Genomic DNA, 7,976 nt, shown 5'->3' with positions numbered 1-7,976 from the left:
TGAAAAAAAAATAAAAAATTTTATTAACAAATCATGCGATTGTTGATATATATATATATATATATATTTAAACAAAAATCTTTTATTTATACTTGTGTTATAAGTTAAGTATTTTGCAAATTGCAATAGATTGATAATTGCTAACATCAAAGTGTAAAACTTAATGTTAAATATTTATGTCAACCGTCGTTAGAAGCCCTAATATTATATGAAAAACAATATGCAACTCGGTTCTAAAAAAACACAAAGAATTTGCAACTTGATGGTCGAATACAAGAACTTAAGGCCAAATATTTTGATTGAAATTCAATTCAACAACAAATTCTTGATATTAAAAAAAAAAAAAAAACATGGGATGGTCCCATGCATGCAGCCTCTTGTAGAAAAACTACTTCATTTTTCTTCTTTTCTTCAAAGTTTTATAGCATTAATTACTATTATTTTGTAAGACAGTTTTTGTTGCTTTAAAGACAATTTGAAGACTCAAACATTACGGTCGAAATGCACTCATGCTGATGGTGAGCATGTTATGACCAGGTGCACTGCTGTTAAGGGGTTTTTATTTTTTGGGGGGTGGGGGGGCGGGAATAATGGAAATATATTTTTCTTCTGTCAAAGTCATATATGACCAATTTTTGGTCAATTTCAAAGGTCAATTTCAAAGTCATATATGTACTTAGACAAAAATTGAACTAAAGAAAGCAATTGGGAATTAATTAATGGAAGCTTAACTAAATTTAAGAATATTACTTTACCACTTCTTAACTTAGGTTGCATTCTAAGATCCATCATAAAACGTAATTTAAGATCCATTCTAGGGATCCAATGATAAAACGTAACTTTCGGATAAAAATATTTATACCATGTGTCCAATGAAACTTTAAACAGTGAAATCATTGTGTTGAAATGATCATGATGGCTTAACCATCGCAAAGACTTGGGAGAATAATACTAGTAGTTTATATATATACTCTATGATTGATTGGATCAATCCATAAAATCTAGAAGCATTTATCTAGTCTTAGAAAATTGTATGAATTAAAGATGAATTTTTCCCAATCTGTTTAGCAATTGATTTGTTTTCATCAATCATTTAAGTACTCCTTTTAATTACCTGTTACCAATTCCAGATGGGACATTTATTATACATAGTTCTTTTATTCTTTTTGGTGCTAAAATGGGGTAATTTTGCATGGATTCAGATTCAAATGTTATAAACATGAGGATCAGGCAAAAGGATCAAGTTGTACATGTTCCTTAAGCCATGAAAAACAACTGAAAATTTGTTCACGGAGAAATAGATTTTGCAACCTTCTGATCCAAAGGTATCTTTTCTTCTCTTAATCTGATATATGCTTTTAAATTGTTTTATTTGTTTAATTGGGAATTTTTCTCAAAGTTTTGATGAGATCTAAACTGATCAAACACGTGCTTGCCTTTTTTGACTCAGTTTGGGGTAGTTTCTTTCGTTATTATTGCTTTGTTAAGATTTTAATATGTAGGCCATAGAATTAGGTGATGCTGTCCTTGATATATTAAATGAAAATCTTCATTTCTATTGGGTCTGAAAGTAATAATCATAACAATGTTAAAATAATATATAGTAATAAACTCACAATAATTAATAATAATTAATAATAAAAAATACAGAAAAATAAAAATACACTAAAATTTATGTAAAAAATATTCCAATGTAGAGAAAAAAATTATGAATCACTAAAAAAATCTCTACTATCAAATGATAGAGATACAAAGTTATTCTCTAGTTAAAATTAAAGATAATTAACTAGAGAGACAATTAGAGAAATCTTACAAAGTAGGTGATTCAATAAATATATCTTAAATTTATCCTTAGAGAGCTTTAAACTCGATTTTCATCGTTCAGAATGTATAACTCTGAATCACAAACTTGCTGATAAAGTTTCAACTCAATCGGATCACAGATCGATTTTTGTTCAACCAACTCTCCATTTTCTTTTTTTCTTTCTATTTTTTAAGGCTTTTCTTTTTTTTTTTCTTGATTTTGCCACACCACCTTAAAACACCTTCACTTCTTTTTATTAAATAGTCAAAGCTTTATGTAAAAAAAAAAACAAAGCTTATGACCTTTGATTAATCCAAACCCATGGATTGGATCTCATCTTCTTAACAATTTCAAGTGTAATTTTTACTAGGTCTACAATGTTTTAACATTTATTTTTCTTGATCTTTTAACTCCATTTTTTAGATCTAACATCCTCTTTTAAATGCACTTTTTAGAACTGTTCTCTCTTGTCAAACGAACTCGACATGAAATGTAAAAAAAAAAAAGAAGAAAAGAAAAGAACTTCATACAACATCTTTTCTGACTTCTTGTTTTTCTCATTATGATGCTCGAACCTTGTTTTTTGTTGATGCTGAAAAGGGTTGTTGTTTTCTTTTTCATTTGGATAGCAAATCGTTTTGGATTCAAATTCCCATTTACTCCTAGCTCACTTGACTTAAACTTTGTCAGACGGTTGGATGTGAAGAAAGTGCTACTGATCTCTTATTAAGTAAACAACAATTAGTTAATCTAGATTTCATGAATAGTCGGACTTTAATTTCTTCATAAAGCAAGCATGCTAGCAGTAACGAATATTAGAAAGACAAAGGGCAACCTTGCAATGTTACATTAGGTAAAAATGCTCAAGTAATGGAAACAGGACATTAAAATCCACAAGCAATAAGGTTATAGGTAGAGATGGAACCATTTTTTATGTTGCATGAAGAAAGTATAGTTAATAATACTATGTTCAACAATCAAACAGAGAAGAAAAAAAATGTTAATTTTGCATTGTGATGAGCTTATGATCAGAAACTTGAATTTAAATTGCAGATTTTGATACTAGATCCCATAGATCATTATAGCCTTATCCTTAATCTTTCCAAATCTTTAATTTGTAGCATTCTTTTCATTTTTCACCCATTTTGCAGTTCATAATCAATTTTCACATTATAATGTCTCTGACCTTTTTTTTGCAGATTTTGGCATTAATTATAGTAAATCTTTGCCATTAAGTGAGTATATATCTACATTTTTCATTCAATTTACAAAGCTCTTGGATTTTGTGCATCTTCCAGAAGCAGAGAAATCCGCCCATAGGATTGCAGGTTATAATGTTTGTCTTCCTTTTTTCTCCATTGAAATTTATGGCATATCAGAGTAAAAATTAACAGCCACCCTCCCTGCAGTTGGCGCTAAACCACTGAACAGGTGTGATAGATGGGATTTTGACATTAAACTTGTAGTGTTGATTTCCTTGCTTTTGTAGTTGAACTTTGTGTACTCTCTGTAACAATGTAGCAGAATTTTGTGCTTCCTTTGGGTATTGGAATAAAATCTTCCAATTATCCAAAAAAAAAAAGAAATTTATGGCATGTCATGAGTCTTCTGCAATTGCTATGGAAAAGCTTTAATCAAATCCTGATATAGTTTTTTAACTACAAACATAGCAATCAAATTCTTGAAGTCTCATTGTCCATGGATGCTAACACAAAATATGGAAATTTGAGGTTCATCACATGGTGCTCACTTAGGGCCTTACCTTTGTGGTGCCTCAATGCCAGACGAACGATCAGGATTCAGCCTAAGCTATCAGCTGCAGGGAAAGACGAAGGCTAATTTGATATAACAATTTCAGCATATGAAAGAATTTGTTGTTTCTTGGAAATTATTAACAAAAAGTGGTATTGTTCTGTTCCTCTTTCCACTTGTAGAACATTCTTATCATTTGCGAATGTGATTTTGTCTAACCATATCTGAAAATTTTAACTTACGGACGACTATGACCCTGGTATTCTGATCTCATGAATTCTATGTACAGAGTATCATATCTGTTCTTCTGGCCTTATAGATGAACGAGAACCCATATTGTTCCAAATTAAGAACAGAAATGTACGAAAAGAAGCTTTAAGAGGCATTAGTCCTTGAGTGAGAAATATTTTTGTTGCAAAAGGAAATGAAGAAGATTGGTGGGAAGGGGAAATTTGCATGGTTAAGAAAGGAAGGTTTTTAGTATCACTAATCTTCCTGATTTTATGAATTTGGAGCTTTGACAATCTCCTTCTTATCTGAAACTGCGAAGGCTGTTCTTGGGCCTTCCGATTGTAGGAGCAATTCTTCCAGGTTCCTTTTTACAGAGAATCATTAGCATCTGCCTGATAAAAAATCATGAAAGACAAGCTTCAAATGTCAGAAGCAGATGGTGTTGATTCAGAAGGAAACTAGAGAGAAATTAATTGCTCCCCAATAGCAAAAGGCCTAAGGTCAGCTTCCTTACACTAATGACTGACTTACCAGTCAACACCAAGCCAAGCATTTTAAACAGTTGCTTTCACATCCTCTCACGTCTGAAATTGGAAAGTAGTAAATTCTCAAATCATGATGAAATCTCTGGCAAATTCTCTTTTAGAATTATGATTATCTGGCATTTGTTACAAGGGCACAAGGCCTATAGATTTAATGCATCATTTTCATGCCACAAAATCTGGTGACATGACATCAAAATTTATTATGGAGATCTCATCTTAATTATAACGAAAAACCCAGCTAATTTCTTTTCTTTCTATAGTTAATACTCCATTTATATTTTAATCTTCTGCACATCCAGATTATGAAAACAAATTTTCTGCAGAATTATCAGCAACTGCAATGGATAACTTCAGTTCTGTCTACCATCCTCCACTAGTTTTATTGCTTTGTTAAAGACGAAGGAATGGAAAGGAAAGCAGAGCAAAAAAAAAAAAAATGCAAAACATGAATAGAATAACTTATTCACAAATTGGGAAAACCTCCGTAAAAAATAGAAGAGATTGAAAGAATGTGGTAGAAATTCCTGCTGATCTGTGTGTCAGAAATTTGTGAATTGTCCCATCATGAAAAGCTTCCAAAGTAGGCCAGATGTCAATTTTTTATATCTATCATTCGTTGAACTGTAGCTTTCGAAATGAAAAACTGTTTCTAGTGACCACATAATCATGATCCTCCTGTTTGCTACGACACTCTCCAACTCCATTGAACTCTTCAGCCTGGGGCTCTTGAATCCGTTGAGAAAAAAGTACAGAAAGAAAAATTAATTAAATTCCTTTCACACCGTTCTTTCACATCATACCTTATATAATTTTCTTGTTTTGCGGGCAAATTCAAACGTGTTTTGTTGACAAAAAATGATAACCATTTGATTGTTGCTCCCCGAGATCAAATTTATGTCCATTCAATCAAACTTTGATTGAACTAATAAAGCCTTGGTTTCAAATTAAGTAATCCAAATCTTAAAAATCAAAAGAAAATTTTGATATTTACCCAAACTCCTTTCATAATCATCAATTCCCAAAAAGAAAACCCTGCAGACAGCTAATATTTGAATAATTGTCATCATGTATTTTTGTGAAAAACATGGCTAGCCAAATTGCTCTTGTAAGGTAAAAAACGTAATTGGAATATCAAAGGCAACGATTTCTTGAAGGGAAAAGTAGTAGTAGAACAGAAGATTAAAAGAAAATAAAAAGCACATGGATGGCGGTGGTTTTTTCGTGGGTGACTAGAACTTGAGAATCTACCACACTAACTATTGTCTTCAATGTCTCAGTTTAACGGTTGAAATGTCAATTTCCCAACACATTATTAATTTGATGACTATCCATTAATCTCAGAAAATATCTTCACTTAAAGCTACTCGTCGAGAAAGGACGAATTTATATTATGTAAATAAAAAAATATATTTTTTTAATTATTGATTTTAATAAATTTAAAAGATAACAAAAATAAGTACAAAATAAAAAAATAATTTAACCTAAACATTTAAATTTATTAAAATTAATGATTAAAAAAAAATAAAAATTTTTAATTATATATATTTATTTATTTATCTTCCTCAAAACTTAACAAAACCTCCTCCTTCGATTTTAAAGCATTATCTGAAAAGTTGCAATATCATTTTAGTAACCAAGTTGTACAACATGTTGATAATGATAATATTTAAATTATTATTTCAGGATGCATCATCTTTATCATCTTTTTTTTTTCCTTTGGTACGACAATTTTTTTGTCATCCCTTATCATCAATGTTTGAAAGCAACAAAACTTTGAGAACATATATACATATAGAAGAGCACAGATTCCATACGGATGTTTGAAGGCTTTTTGCCTCCAAACAAATGGTTTTGAATTTAAAAAAAAAAGAAGTACTACTATTATTTCTACCATACTAAAAAAAAAAAAAAAAGATAATTCTCAAATATGGCCCTTTTTCAATAATCGTGACCCACTTGCTGCCGTGTTGTATTTTTTGATAGACTGGCAGTTGGAAACTTGAAAATAATTTATTTATTTATTTTTTTTTTAATTAAGAAATATAGAGCAACAACATTAATCGCACCAATCAAATCTCATCTTTTTTTAAAATATGAACTATATAAATTAATTAAATTAAAAAAATTTAATCATTATTCAAATATTGATCTTTTTTTTTTAATTAACATTGTGTGCTGTCTAATGTGAATTTGTAAATAAAAGCTCGATTTGGAAATTAGTACAAGAAATGACTGAGTAATTGGCAAATTGGCATGGCCAAATTCTATAGTTTTATGCCTTTCTATCCATACGGTACTAATAATTGTAAGTCATGGGTTGGTGGGTGTTCATTTTTTAATATTTATTGGCATCGATATGGGTTTGAAATTCGAAGCTCCCTAACTTCCCCAAGCCGCAAAAATTGAGATCATAGATTCGATACGGATGCTGTAATCCCTTTTTATTTTGTAAAGTTGGCTTAATCAACTCCTAACAGGTGCTTTTTCGCTACTTTTCACTTGTTCAATCTTCAAAATTGACCGTTTATTGTTATTTTTTTCAATATTAAGATCCGCTCGATCTGTTAATATATGATAACATGACAAAGGCTTCATTAATCTAATAACTAAATCATTAATTCACACCTAAAAATTACATAATTAATCAAATGATCCTTATATTCTTACTAAAATACATATGTTAATTAATAAATTTAATTGATTTGTCATTAATCCCTTGGCTAGATTATACTATATAAAAGAAAAATATTTTTCAAGTATATCACACATTCACGTCTATTTATTTGAAATTATCAAATTTAAATCTTAATTATTGAAAAAAAAATTTTATTAACAAATCATGCGATTATATATATATATATATATATTTAAATAAAGATATTTTATTCATATTTTTGTTATAACTAACGTATTTTGCAAAATACAATAGATTGATAATTGCTAAGATCAAAGTGTAAAACTCAATCTTAAATATTAATGCCAACCATCGTTAGAAGCCGTAATATTATATGAAAAAGAATATGCAACTTGCTTCTAAAAAAACACAAAGAATTTGCAGCTTGATGATTGAATACAAGAACTTAAGGTCAAAATTTTTGATTGGAATTCAATTCAACAACAAATTCTTGATATTAAAAAAAAAAAAAACAGGAGCATGAGATGGTCCCATGCATGCAGCCCCTTGTAGAAAAGCTCCTTCATTTTTCTTGTTTTCTTCAAAGTTTTATAGCATTGATTACTATTGTTTCGTAAGACAGTTTTTGTCGTTTTATAGACAAAATTTGAAGACTCAAACATTGCGGTCGAAATGCACACGTGCTGATGATAAGCATGTTGTGACCTGGTGCACTGCTGTGAAGGTTTTTTTTTTTTTTGGGGGGGGGGGGGGGGTGGGGATAATGGAAAATATATTTTTCTTCTGTCAAAGTCATATATGACCAATATTGGTCAATATCAAAGGTTTTACTTCTTGTTTTTATGAAATGGCTGGCCGTTGCTCGAAGGAAAACAAGGATCTCCCTTAGTTGAAATATAGAGCATATTATCTATAATTTTTTATTATAATGTTATAATTATTTAATTATAATAATAATTTATGTAAAGATTTATTATTTATTAGTATAAGATTCACATAAATTTTTAAT

At 29.8% G+C, this 7,976-nt stretch overlaps 1 long non-coding RNA gene across 1 annotated transcript; it reads left to right on the top strand.

Annotated features, from left to right (window-relative positions):
* The first annotated feature begins 1,173 nt into the window (after positions 1–1,173).
* On the top strand, positions 1,174–4,528 carry LOC149515967 (uncharacterized). Its single transcript, XR_016346668.1, has 2 exons — positions 1,174–1,325; positions 3,004–4,528. It is a non-coding gene; the product is annotated as an uncharacterized LOC149515967 (long non-coding RNA).
* Positions 4,529–7,976: the final 3,448 nt, after the last annotated feature.

This window comes from Durio zibethinus, chromosome 11 (assembly GCF_047325235.1).
Source record: "Durio zibethinus cultivar Kanyao isolate XHJ-2024 chromosome 11, ASM4732523v1, whole genome shotgun sequence".
In the NCBI taxonomy this organism is placed as follows: domain Eukaryota; kingdom Viridiplantae; phylum Streptophyta; class Magnoliopsida; order Malvales; family Malvaceae; genus Durio; species Durio zibethinus.
Note: the sequence above shows the minus strand (reverse complement) of the source record. Positions and strands in the feature narration are given on the sequence as shown.